Source organism: Nannospalax galili, unplaced genomic scaffold (genome assembly GCF_000622305.1).
Source record: "Nannospalax galili isolate Female #2095 unplaced genomic scaffold, S.galili_v1.0 scaffold974, whole genome shotgun sequence".
NCBI classification, from domain to species: domain Eukaryota; kingdom Metazoa; phylum Chordata; class Mammalia; order Rodentia; family Spalacidae; genus Nannospalax; species Nannospalax galili.
In genome coordinates, this window is record NW_008335438.1 from 3364987 (window position 1) to 3379572 (window position 14586).

Below are 14586 nucleotides of genomic sequence, written 5' to 3' on the forward strand. Positions count from 1 at the left end.
AACACAGTCACTGACATATTGTCAAGGTCTTATGGGGTATTATCCATCAATAACTCCTAAATGTTAAGATATTTCCATGAATGTTCATAACAATGATACCAAAATTAACCTTAAGGAATAAGTTGCTACACAGTCCATATATGGGAAGCAAATAATCAGGGGATTGCAGATCTCATCATTGAACTTTGTCCTGGGGAGAGCATGCCAGGCATGACTCTGAATGGGGAAGAGAAGAGAACCATACTTTTCTTTTGACACCAATGTCATGAAGCTCTAGCCTAACACACTATCAGTAGAAGCAGGGCAACAGAAGGTGACCTTTGGGGGCAACATTTTCCGACAAGCCAACAAGCCAAGGCCTTGTCCTGTGCTGTGGCTAGTTACATCCCCAGGGTTCCACTACTCTAACTCTTCTTCCCAGAGAATGGTCAGCTGCTCTGTGTCATTAACACTGGTTTTGTTCAACTTAAAAAAAAAAATTTTTTTTTTCTAAAAACCTTGCCCAGTTCTTTGGCAAATCAAAACAACCACTCCCTAAACTTTCAGGAAGCCTTTAGGCATCATTAAAATGCTTTCAGGAAATAGAATGGCACAGAAATACTCTGTCTTCAGGAATAAAATGCATGCTACATATGTAATTTACTCTTTTTCTAGTAACTGTACCGAAAAGGAAAAGGAAACAAGTGACATTAATTTTAGTGCTTATTTTATTTAACCTATTACATCAAAAACTATCATTTCAAATGAAGGTAATAGCCACCTGTGGCTATCAGTTACCATATGGCCACTAGCCACAGAATGCACAGTAATCAGAGACCATCACATGCCCAAATGCTGTAGTTACAGGGGATGCAGGTGGACCATTAATGACACTAGGGCACTGCCCTACCTAACTGGACTAATCTTTAAGAGCTGATTGTCTCTGACTTCTACATTCTACCAAACCTTTTGGCTCACTGCTGTCTTTTAAAGTCCATGTGGGGCTGGGGATGGGACTCAGTTGGTAGAATGCTTACCTGGCATGTATGCAGCCCTGAGTTCAATCCCAGCACCACATAAACCAGGTGTGGTAGCACATGCCTGTAATCTCAGCCCTCAGGAGATGGAAGCAGGAGGACCAGAGGTTCAAGATCAAAGATCATCTTCAGTCACATAGTAAGTTCAAAACCAGCTTAGACTACATGGGACACTGTGTCAAAGGGGAGAAAAAAGCCTATGTGACAACAGGTTTATTATTTGTTTAGATGTAGTGATGCAGATATAACATGTGCAACTGAACAGCATGGAGATGCAGGATCCAAGCACCTTCCTTATTTGAGAAGGAAAAGAACACTTTTAAAAGGAGCACCATGAGGATAATGCAGCAAAGAAATGCATGCTGAGCCATTACCAGACAATGAGCCAGCTTCCAGCACTTTCTGAAATCAAACCACTCCAACAAGCCCCATTCCAAGTCTGTAATTATGATGGCCAAGCAGTCCCACCCTCTGAAGCCCATGAAACCTCTTGGCCTATAAGAACAGCCACCATCTCCCAGAAGGCATCCTTCCTGGCAAGCCCTCGATCCAGGCTCTCTCTACCACCGAAAATCTCCCTGACAAGCATGAAGAAGGGAGAAGGCCCTTCCTCCAGGAGGATCACAATGGGAGGCAGCAGCAACAACCATGGAAATATATTTCTGCTGAAAGAAAGGTAAGCAGAGGGGGCAGTGGTAGTGCACACCTTTGCTCCCAGCCCTCAGAAGGCAGAGGCAGGCAGATCTCTGAGTTCAAGGCCAGTCTGCTCTATGTAGTGAGTTGCAGGCCAGCTGGGGCTACAAAGAGACCCTATCTCTATATAAAACAAAAAACATAAAAAGCTGAAGAAAGAAAATGAAAACAAACAACTAAGTAACTTAAAAAGTGACATTTATTCTTGAGAGCTTGTTTGGAGGTTCTAGCAGGGGAGCGCAGCTACTCGTATACTCTTGACTGAAGACCAGTCCTCCTCTATCGGGGAAGGTCGTCCTCTTCAACCAAGCATGCAGCTTCGGGAGGGACACACGTAGTGTTGAGAGAGGAAGGGGACACCCGCCTAGCCAGCCAGATCAGCCAAATCAACCCTGGTGATCGATGGGGTGATAGATGTTGCAGCCAGATCACATTTATCCTTTTACATTTGGGACGAAAAGACAGTTAAAAAGAGAAGAGAAGGGACGGAGAGAAAGTAGCCAATCTACATATGCCCAGGGCTAGACATGTAGCTTAGTGGTAGAGTGCTTGCACAACATGTGCCAGATCCTGGGTTCCATTCCTAGCACCCCCAAAACAAGCAGGCAACACGTATAAAATCATCCCATCTTAAAGTCAGTTCTAGGTAATAAAATCCTCTCTCTCTCTCTCTCTCTCTCTCTCTCTCTCTCTCTCTCTCTGCCAGAGGCCCATCTCAGGTGTTATTTTTCAGGATGCCAGCCACTTTGTTTTAGAGATAGGATCTCTCACTGGAATCTGGAGCTTACCAATTTGGCTAAGCAGGCTGGCCAGCAAGGCCCAGGGATCAACCCATCTCCACCTCTTCAGCACTGGGATTACTAGCAGACACCACCACACCTGGCTTTTTACTTGGCTCCTAGGATTTGAACTCAGGTCCTCATGCTTTCATAGCAAACACTTTACCAACAGATCTACTTCTTCAGCCTCCATGGGGTTGAGTGAAAAAGCAAATGGACTTCCCATGAAGCTGATGATGCTTGAGCTGCAGGAATTTAGGGGTCCCTTTCAACGTCCTGGGAGAAGTCCTAATATTTATTCACAGAGTCAAAAAGATACTTAACCACAGTCTCTTAAGGCCCTCATGTCTTTTCATTTTGAGCTCCCCTCTTGTAGGTCAACTTTGTATCATTACAGGTGTTGTTCCCATAGATTTTTCATATTTTTAAAGAATTTGGCTAGGGGAAGTGGAATTAGTGATCTTTTTAGTTTGAGGTTTCATGGAATATATAGGGTTCAAGGTCACATCCATGCAGAGTTGTTATTGCTGGCTATTCACACAAAATGTTGAAATAATATCCAGGTACAGGAACACTCCTCTTTCCTATGCTGACCCAAGCCCACAGGCCACGTGATGTGAATGTATCCAAGGCATGTGATGCTGAACTATGTGATGGGCAGAGGAGAAGAATTAACCAAGCTTTCAACTGAACAAAGCAGCAAGCTGGTCTACAAAACCAGGCCCTGTAAGCCACCAGAATAAGAGAGCTCAGTGGTCATCCGCTGAGTCAAAGCGGAAGCTCTCTCCTGCCATGAACACGCTTGATAAGGAAATATAATGACAAATGCTCCATCCATTTCAATGGGCACTGTGTGGGGTAAAAACGAACAAAATTCTAATATTGGTAGAACAAAAGCTATAGCCGTGAATATATCTGTGTACAAATTACCTGTTTTATATCCCCTAGGTACCAATAATAAAAATGAATTTCTATCACTTATCTAGAAGAAAAATTAGGGGATCTTCTTTGGAGACAAGGTCTCCCTGCAGTCCCAGTTAGCCTGGAATTCACTGTGTAGACCAGGCTGGCCTTGATCTCACAGAGATCTTCCTGCCTGTGCATCCCAGGGACTGAGATTAAAGGTGTCGCCCAAGTTTTTTTAGGGCCCCTTGCTCCTGGCGCTATCAGACAAACCATGTAACACAGCTTTTTTTAATGCATTTAAAAAATCCTTTATTATATATTTTTTAATTAATACCTTTATTAACAGGCACTTTCAGCTTGTTGACTTTTTTGGAAAAATCAAGTTGTAAACTTTTATTACAAAATAAAGTTCTTAAAAATCTCAACTTGACCAGATATGAAACAATTTAAAAACCTTTAAAGGTGTGTTGAGAAAAACCAGGCTTTTTAAAAAAAACGTTTGTCATTACCAAAAAGAGACATCTTTAGGTAAAAATAATAAAAACCCCGTGCTGCATAGATAATGCAGATAATTCTGGTATATCTAGTCAATGGGCAAAAAGCAAGCACTTAAGGTCTTCAGCTCCAATCTTCATTTCTCATTGCTGGAATTTCATATTCATTTCTTCTTGTTGGATGACTAAACCGGATGATGGTAAAGATGGTAAGATGAGTTTACTCAGCCCCAACCTGCTCAGCCCCGGAGCTGACGAATTCTCAGCTGGTGGATCGGCTGCTTTTGTCTCTTTGCCATCTTGTGGTTTAGGGTCCTCTGGGCGTCTGCGTCAGTAGTTGAAGTTGCGGAGATACCGACGTTGAGGTGGCTGCTGACCCTGGGTCTGATCTTGATTTTCCTCGTCCTCTTCATTGCGGTCCTCTCTAAGGCTGTCTTTGGCAAGGAGGGCCCCTACGGAACCGTGGTCTATGACCCCATACATATTCTGTCTCACTGGTCTCCCTTGCACTCCTGCACCCTAGTTGTCAGCACCCTCCATCACTTCTCCCTGCACAGGAGGGTTGGAATCCTGTGGTGGTCGCCCATAGGGTCTCGGCATGTAGTACTAGGTGGGAACATCCTACTGCGGTAGGGCCTTCGCTGCTGGGCTTGGCCTTCAGGAGCACGCTCTGATGCCTCATTCTTTTCCCCAGTCTCACTATTCTGGTGATTCTGCAGGTAATTGCGTGGAGGACCCCTACGTCGTGGATAGCGTCTATAATTTACTGCTTGAGCTGGAACTCCACCAGGGCCCGTATGTAACATTTGCTGCATCCGCACCGTTTTCTCCTTCAACAATATCAAACTCCACGTGAGTCTCTCCATCTCCTACACTGCGAAGGTACTTCCTGGGGTCATTCTTCTTTAAGGCAGTCTGCTGTACCTCTTCCTTGGCGTCATTCCTGTTGATGAAACCATATCTATTCCTAACATTGAACCATTTGACTGTTCCCCAAACCTTCGTTCCGATGACCTTCTTGTCCCCGCCGCCTGCAGGTGCCGATCTGAGGCCGCAGCTGCCGTGGTGCCGGGCTTTGTGTCCGCGGCGCTGGGGTGGGGGTGGGGGGCAGGGGGCTGGGTCTCGGCCTCGCTGCCCCTGGTTGCGGTGATGGAGACTGGGGCCGCCTGCGGTGGCTACGGCTCCTCCCCGGGTGTGATGGTAACTAGGCCAGTGGCAGCGGTGGGGCTGCTCAGAGCTCTCTGGGGTCCGCTCTCCACTCTTGCTTGAACTCTATTTTTATTTTTTTTATTTTATGTGTATGCATGTACTGCCTGCATGTATGTAAGTGCACCCGTGTTGTGCAATGCCCACAGAGGACAGAAGAGGCTGTCTGATCCCCTGGAACTGGAATTATAGACAGTTGTTAGCTGCCATGTGGGTGCTGGATTTGAACCCAGGTCTTCTGCAAGAACAGCCAGTATTCTTAACTGCTGAGCCATCTCTTCAGCCCCATATAATACGTGTTTATCTGAATTTTTCATAGTTTATATCCTGGATAGGGGAAATAGAGTAACTTACAAAGATGCACACCAGTGCCTTGTTCTGCTCTGTGACTCAGTGGCTGGCTGTTCCAGGTCTCTGCCATGCTCTTCCCACAGTCTCCGTTAGCTTTAGTGCATGCCTCATAGGCCCAAGGTCCCCCCCCCCCAGGTCTGTAAATGCCCCCTTCTCACATCCACAAGGGAGAGATACCAGAGCCATTTTTTCCATGCCTCCACTGCCAAGATCCAGCAAACACTCCTCCCTCCTCAGCTAACTCTCCATAGTTCCCTCTCTGTAGCTTACTCTCCACAGCCAATTCTCTGCAGCAGGCCCCACCCCTCCGAGGAACAAATACTCTTTGGGACACAAAAGGTGTGTGCCACCATACCTAGTGGGATTTTCAAAATATAGAATATATTACTAAATTATTGTCAGATGAGAACCAGAGAATATGCTGTCAAAAATGTAAATGGGAAAGCATTGTGATTAAAGATATGTCACAACACGTTTACTAATCCACTATATTTTATTTCACTGTATTTTATGGCATTTAGTAATTGTCACTTTAGAAGATCTTATAATCTGTTGTGACTTTCCTTTCATAAATAAATATTAACATTTATGCTGAATTTTGCATTCATAATTTTTTCTGAAGCCCCTTCATTCCACAAGACCTAGATATCCTCCTAATTAGCATAATAGATCTACACATCATTGTCCTACTATGTGCACATGGTTGCACACCATGCATGACCATGTACACATATATTCACCTGGTCACATAATTAAAACCTGCAATCCTCTAAATTCAAGGTTGACCTGGATTTTCACACTCACTCCTTTCAGATTTCAATTGCCCAGTAAATACAGATATAGAATGACTCTGGAGGCCTTTAACATCCATCAGAATTAAATTATAGGAATCTTAAAAGAACACATCACTGGCTCTCCAGAAAGAAGCATGAAGTCCATAGCAGCACACTAGCTATTCTGCCCCATTACTATAAAAAGCAAGACTCCAACTTATATTAACTTATTAACTTATACCCCAAATTCCAAAGACACCTGCTGTGTCCAATGCAAGGATGACCTGTAAGCTCATCTCTGGTACACGGGTTGAGGATGGACAACATGCAGAGTATCCCTCCATTTTATAGGGTCCGCAGCCCACACGTGGTCTGTCTCTGTCTGAGGAGCTGCACTTCCCTGGTCACAGGAACAGCAGTAAAAAGTCACCTTATTTCTGGCTGTTACATGCAGAGCAATAGCTACTACAGTCCTGACTCACATTAGAAATTAGGTCCACTGAGGTTTTTCATAGTATCCATTAACTGATTGTCTGCAGTCACCCCACTTCAGTTAACCAGAATTAGTTGGAGGTCCTGATCATCAGTCACCAGAATCAGAGAGCCTGCTGCTCATCCACACTGAGTCAAAGTGGAAGCTCTCTTCGGTCATGAATACGCTTGATAAGGAAATAAATATAACGACAAACGCACCATCTGTTGTACAGTGGTTTTTACAGGCTTCCAGACATGCTGCAGAGCTTTTCTTTCCCCAACTTTTGATGTTCAGTTTATGTGGTGACAGGGATAAAACCACTGAAGAAGCCAAGTGTACAGCTCTGTGAGATCATGGTGCCAGACACCTCCCTAAGATCTAGGGCAGCCAGTCACCAGCTAGATCTGCTTATCAGTCAGGGTCTTGGCTGGAAACAGATGGAATAGCCAAACTGGAGAACTTGAACACAAAGTGTTTAACCAGTGTGTGGTAAGGGTGTAGGTGAAACTACAAGAGACACACAGCAGCACACCGTGCCCAGCAATGGTGGAAGCCCATTGCCACGCCTAGGTCAAAGGGAGAAAGAGAAAATGCTAGAATCTGATGAGTAGAGAGAGCTGCTTGCCAGGACCTGTAGCCTTCAACAGACTGACTACCAACTGTGATGCCAGAATGAATACCTCCATTGCCTTTTCCTCCCACCTCAGAGCTTCTGTGAGTGCCTCTCCACAGCTGGATTCAGTGGGTACATAAACTAAGGGAGACACTGCTGTGGTCACGGAGTGTCATCTCCCATGCACAGAGCAGGAAGAAGAGCTGACAGAGGTGTTGAAAGAAGGTCAGCAGATCTCGCTGCAGTTCTTCAGAATGAGGGGAAGCCTATTCCTTTGAAATGTATCCATACACGGAAAAGGGATTCAGGGGGTCCCCCCCTCACTGATTAGCTATTTGCTACTGATAGATTCAGGGAGTGGGGGATTCCTTGACTTCAGATGCGTACCCACTGGTGGGTCCAGTGGTCACACAGATAGCCCTGGTTAAATTAAGTGGGTCACAAATCAAAACCAAAAGGGATAAAGGTGTTGATAGGGATGGGGGGAGAGAGTAATCAGAATGTATTAGGTACACATATGAAATGGTCAAATAAAATTAATTAATAAATACAGTATCAGGCCAATAAAATGACTCGACAGGTAAAGGCAGTTGCCTGTGAGTCTGACAAGCTGAGTTTGATCCCTGGGACCCATCCACGGCATACAAGTGTCCACACATACACAAACAAACAAATGTAAAATAAATAAAAATTTAAGGGGGATGAAGAGATGGCTCAGCAGTTAAGAGCACTAACTGCTCTTGCAGAGGACCCCGGTTCAATTCCCAGCACCCACATGGCAGCTACGAACCATCCTTAACTCCAGTTCCAGGGAAATCCGAAGCCCTCTTCTGACCTCCACAGCAGTGCATGACATGGGTGCACTCACATACATTCAGGCAATACATTCATACACATAAATTTTAAACTATTCATTCTATTAAAAGCAACAGTAGTTCCTTCTTAAATAAAACCAAAACCAAAAATTTGCACTGTAGGTGGTATTCAAGATGGTTTTCATCCCACCACCATAAAAGCATGATGTGGTGGTTTGAACCGTGAAATGCCCCAACAGGCTCAAGTATTTGAACACTTGGTCCCCAGTTGGTGGTGCTGTTTGGGGAGGTTATAGAACATTTAAGAGGTAAGCCTTGCTGGAGGAAGTTGTTGCTGGGGGTGGGCACTGAGAGTTTATAGCCTCACCCCACTTCCTGTTTTCTCTCTCTCAGCTTGTGTTTGCATTTGAAGGTGTGGAGTGCTCAGCTTCCTGCCCCCACCCCCATGCTGTCCCTGCCTGTTGCCATGCCTACCCCCCTTGATGGGCTCTATCCTTTAAGAACTGTAAGCCAAAATAAACTCTTTCTTCCCTGAGTTGCTTTTTTTTTTCTCTTTCAATTTTATTATCATTATTATTATTATTATTATTATTATCATCATTATTTTGGTCTTTTTGAGACAAGGTCTCCCTGTCCTTCCCTGAGTTGCCTTTTGTCAGAGTATTTCATCACAGCAACAGAAAAGTTACTACTGAAATATTAGATAAGAAATTTAAGAGGTAAAGACTACGTCTATTTCAGGCTAACGAGTCAGATTAGCTGTACTTCTCCAAGACCACCTTCTATGTGCAAGACCCAACTCCTCAGAGGTCAGAGATGTTGGATCCTCCTGGAGTTGTCAGGGACTGGAAAGATGTCTCAGCAAGGCCAGCCTGGTCTACATAGTGAGTTCCAGCACAGCTGGGGCTATAGGGAGACCCTGTCTCAAAAAGACCAAAAAAAAAAAAAAAGTGCATACTACCTTGCAGAAGACCCGAGTTCAGTTCCCAGCACCCATGGAGGGCAGCTCACAATACTTGCAACTACAACTCCAGGGGATCCAACATCTCTGGCCTCTATGCACATATACATAATTTAAAATAATTTTTAAATCTTAAAAAATAAAATATGTAGTGTTGAAATCTGGTGATAAATAACACATTCCAGAGAAATCAAATCTAAGAAACCAAAGCTAAGTACAAAATAAAGAGAAAGAGAGAAATAAAGAGACGCTATCCTGGGTAGTTTTCTCACCCAGAGAAGGAAATCAAAAGGCTTCTAACCGGCTATTTCCTACCACTGGTACTCATGTAAGGAAAGCTATTAATGAAATGCACATGATCTTGCCCAGTTATGTTCATAACAGAGCTGGGCAGAGCACTATTTTTTATCTGGTTCATTAGTTAATAAAGGGGCATCGTCCTGGAATAAGGAAATGCCAGGGAAAGACAGCCAGTTCCTGCCACGAGGTCCACCTCCTGGGGCACATGTGGTGCTTTTTTGTCTGTCACCCTTTCTTTGAGTAACACTCCAGAACTGTCAGGAGTCTTAACTGCTCTCATTTCCATCAACTAGCTTCACTCAGCGTGAAGGAGCGTTCCCTGGGAAGGGCAGCCTTTAAGAAAACTTGCACCTTCCAGTAACAGATCACCAACACAGTGAGGAATTCTTACTAACCTTTCTGTAACAGCACACAATCCTATTGATCACTGTAGTATAGAACATGGGGTTTCTCTGCTTAAAACAAAATTCAATAGCACATTGAGTGCACATTCAAAGGGGACAAAGTGAGACAAAAATGCATTAACTTGGACTTGAAAGTCCAAGAAATGCTGAGAAACAGCAATAACCATGACCAGCCCCCACAAACGTTTTACTTTCTAGAACATCGTGCCCCAAAGTGCACTCTCCACAGTGGTCTTGCTAAGCAGCTTTGGCTGGGACTAAGAGCTTCCTTTCCTGCTTATTAATCACAGGCTTGGAACTGGTTTTTTAATGAACTGCATTTGGATCATGAAATCATCCATGGTCTTCAATTTAACATCCCATTTTAAAGACGAGGGAACTAAAGTTCACTGAGGTTAAGTGACTTGCTTCATTCAGACCAGACAGCTAATCAAACTCCTTCCAGAACATGGTTCTTTGGACACGGAGTCCAGGGCCATCTCTGCTACAGTGCTGTTCCCCAGCCAAACACAGTCACTCAAAAAGGCACGCTCAACAACTGGCACTGAAAGAGGCCTGTGATCTTGGCATCTTGAGTTGAAAGCTGCACTTGAGAAAGATTTGGAGACTCTAGACATGTGATGCCACTGGACTCATGTTACCAAGATTCCCAGATCTGAGCTAGATGCATCCAATGAGCAGGTGCTACTGATGCTGCGCAGTTCTCCAGACTGTCATCTGAGCAGGCAGTTCTGGAGAGGAATGCAAACCTTAAACTGCTCCTGTGTTTATCTTAGGATTACACACACACACTGGCATGCACACACATTCACGGGGTTGGGCTAGGTTTGAGTTTTGTCGGCCAGCACAGAAATCAGTAGTACATTATTTTATATAAACTATTTAAGGGCAGATTCAGAAAACCAAGGGCAAGCCTTTGGACAATTGTCTGTGTGCTATATAAAATACAAATAAAATGGCCCATTATGTTCTTATATATGAAAGAAAGATTTTGATTTTTAAAGTTAAAGTTCTCTCTCTTCCTCTCTCTCTCTTCCTTTCTCTCTCTCTCTCTCCCCCTCTGTTTCCCTGTTACAGCACGAAGGCAGAAGGGGCTCCAACGACAACTTCAGAGCCCACAAAAGAAAGAAGGAAAAGAAAAGAAAAAAGCAAGCCAGACCGAATGGTTCATGCCTGTAACCCCAGCACTTAAGAGGCTGAGGCAGGAGGACTGACATGAGTTTGAGGCCAGCCTGGACTATCGAATGAGACCCTGTCTCAAACAAACCAAAAAGGTAAAAAACTAAAAAGCACAAAAGATAAGGCAGAGAACACACCTAGTGTCAATACTTTGAAAGTTACTCATGTTGAAGGTAATGCTTTGTGTGTGGGGGAGACAAGGTCTCATGTAGTCCAGGCTGGTCTTAAACCCCCTCTGTAGCCAAGGATGACCTTGAACTTCTGGTCATCCTTTCTCCACCTCCAACTTCTGGGATTACAGGTATGAACTGCTTCGTCTGGTTTATAAGGTCCTGGAATTTGAACCCAGGGCTTCGTGCATGCTAGGTATGTCCTTTAGCAACAAAGCTACATCTGTAGCAATGCTGTTTTTAATAAACCCACTAACTTTCATGTAAGCAGAGACTTGCGTATGTGATATGGGGGAGGGAGAGCAAAAGGAGTCCCAGACAGGCTGAGGGCCAAGGGAGTTGGGAGAGAGAGCCAAAAACGAAAATTCCAGTCAGTTCAGAGGCTCTACTTAAGAAGCAGTGCCCTTTCCTCCTAATTAACTAGCCAAATACCATTAAGTTTCATAAACACACCTAAGATCAGTATCTGCCCCCCTTCCTCCAATTCTTCCCAAGGAAAATCATTACTAGGAAAGGAGAAGCTGGGAATTTGGGAATCATCTGCTCTTTCTTTAGTAAAAAGACACTTAGTAAAGCCAAACAAAAAACCAAACCGCATTCCTTAAAAGACACGTACTTCCTTGCAGTGCCTCCTCCCTGATGACCGTCCAGGCTAATGCTTTTGGAGTCACCCCCCTGGGCACAGTGGGTAAGGCTCCCCTGCTCTCACACAGGCCATACACAAGGAAGGAAAGGAACAGAGGGACAAGCAGGCAGGTCAAGGACACTGACATTTCTCATGACCTCGGCCTTCACCATGAATTTTCCTTTTCATAGGAAACACAAAGCATGTATTTACTTAGAGGGCTTGCCTACTGAGGTGAAACACTGAGGTCCATATATCTAAAATAAAGCATTTCCAGGAATGCAGAAATGGTTCAGTGGTTAAGAGTACTAGCTGCTCTTGCAAAGGACCCAGGCTCAGTTCCCAACACCCACATGGTGGCTAGCAATGGTTCTTAACTCCAGTTCCAGGGTATCAGAGGCCCTCTTCTGGTTTCTCCCAGCATTACACATATGTGGTACCTTCATATACATGCAGGCAAAACAATCATACACATAAAATCAAAATAAATTTAAAAACTAAAATAAAGCATTTTCTCTAGACAGACATTGCTAACTTCCAAGCACATGTTTTACTTTCCTTCATTTATAAGGATCCGTTATTTGTGCACCAAGAATATGGAAATTACTACCATGGGTATAATGTAAAAGCAAACATAATTAACATTAGCATATTGTGGACTGCCCCTGAAAGGATGTCAAGTGTTAGGGACATAGGTAAGAACAATCAGATTCTACAACGCCATCAAATGAGCCCTGCCTGCCTCCACTTCCATTCACTAGCCAAAATAGTCAAGGGTTTCTACAACAGGCGACTATAAGAATGGGCACTATTAAAAGAGCATTTTCTGATTTTTTAACCACCCCAAGGTTCTCAAACAACCACCTGGAGTCCTCCAGGCCAGCAAAATACCAACCCTACAGAGGGTGGAGAGAACATAGAACCATTCAGGATCACCCAAGTCATGTTCCTCATGTAAGGAAAACCAGATCCTTCTATCCACTGTGTCCAGCACCTCCAGCTCTGGCTGTTAATCTTAAACCGCAGTAATTAAGTAAGATGCAGGATACAGGCAAGGTGTGATGGTGTTTCACAGAGAAGAGACAAAATCAGCAGAAAGAGGGGGGAAACCCACAGTGCTTCATAGAACCGAAAAGAAAAACAGATGTGAAGATGAGTCTTCTCCCAGAACTGTCAGGTGAGGACTGAGACCTCCTGAAGTTGGAAGAGATATTTCCCCCTGGGAAGTCATTTTCTTGACACCTAGTTCACCTCATCTTGAACATCTATGCTTTGAGAATGATCATTCTATGCAAATAAGAATAATGATTTGAGGATCTGAGGGAAATGTGAATCCCTTAAAACTCTAAGAACAGTCCAGTTCCCTCTAGGACTTTGAACATAAATGCATGCTGAATTTTGTCAAAAGCCTTTTCTACATCTGTTGAGATGACAATGCGGTTTTTGTCTTTGAGTCCATTTATATGATTAATGACGTTTATTGAGTTGCATATACTGAAACATCCCTGCGTCTCTGGGATAAAACCTCCCTGCATCTAAAGCCTACTTGACCATGGTGAATGATCTTTCTGCTGTGTGTCTGTATGCGGTTTGCAAGTATTTTGTTGAGAATTTTGCATCTATGTTCATTAAGGATATGGGTCTATAGTTTTCTTTTTTGGTTGTGTCTTTACCCAGTTTGGGTATTAGAGTGATGTTGGTTTCATAGAAGGAATTTGGGAATTCTCCCTCTGTTCCTATCATTTTGAGTAATTTAAGTAGTATTGGTTGGAGGTATCCTGTAAATATCTGGTAGAATTCTGCTGTAAATACATCTAGGCCTGGGCTTTTTTTTAGTTGGGAGGCTTTGTATCACTGTTTCAATTTCCTTATCTGTTATGGGTCTGTTTAAATTGTTGATCTCTCCTTGGTTTAACTTTGGAGGTTCCCATGATTTCCAATATTCATTCATTTCTTTTAGACTTTCAGATTTAGTAGTGTATAGGTTTTTTAAATATTCCCTTATAATGGTCTGGATCTTTTGGGTGTCTGTTGGGATGTTTCCCCTTTCATCTCTGATTCTGTTGATTTGGGTTTTCTCTTTCTTTCTTTTGGTTAACTGGGCTAGTGGTCTGTCAATCTTGTTTACCTTTTCTTAGAACCAGCTCCTGGAGTCATTGATTCTTTGTATCATTTTTTTGTTTCGATTTCATTAATTTCTGCCCTGAGTTTTGTTATTTCTTCTTGTCTGCTGGATTTGGGTTTCATTTGCTGTTGCTTTGCCTTTCCAGTGCCTTGAATGGCAGTGATTAGGTCATTTATTTGGGCTCTTTCCAATTTTTTAATGTAGGCATTTAGAGCTATAAACTTCCCTCTTAGGACTGCTTTTAATGAGTCCCAGAGGTTGTGTTGGGTTGTATTGTCCCTTTCGTTGAATTCCAGGAATTCTTTTAGTTCTTTCTCAATTTCTCCTTTGACCCACTCATTGTTTAGGAATACGTTGTTCAATCGTCACGAGTTCATGCAGTGACTAGGGCTTCTCCCAGTGTTGATTTTGAGGCTTATTGCTTTGTGGTCCGATAGAAGGCATGGAATTATTTCAATATTTTTGTATTTGTTGAGGTTTGTTTTGTGGCCCAGTATGTGGTCATTCTTTGAAAGAGTTCCATGAGGTGCTGAGTAGAAAGTGTATTCTTTGGTGTTTGGGTGGAATAATTGAAAGATGTCTGTTAGGCCCATTTGATGCATGGTATCATTAAATTCAGATGTCTCTGTTTATTCTTTGTCCAAAGTCCTAGGGAACATACTTCAACATAATTAAAGCTATATACAACAAACCCACAGCCA

The 14586-nt window shown here is 43.4% G+C and overlaps 1 pseudogene; it reads right to left on the reverse strand.

The window, feature by feature from the left end:
- Positions 1 to 4032: 4032 nt before the first annotated feature.
- LOC103731770 overlaps positions 4033 to 14586 on the reverse strand; it is a 139571-nt pseudogene continuing 129017 nt past the window's right edge.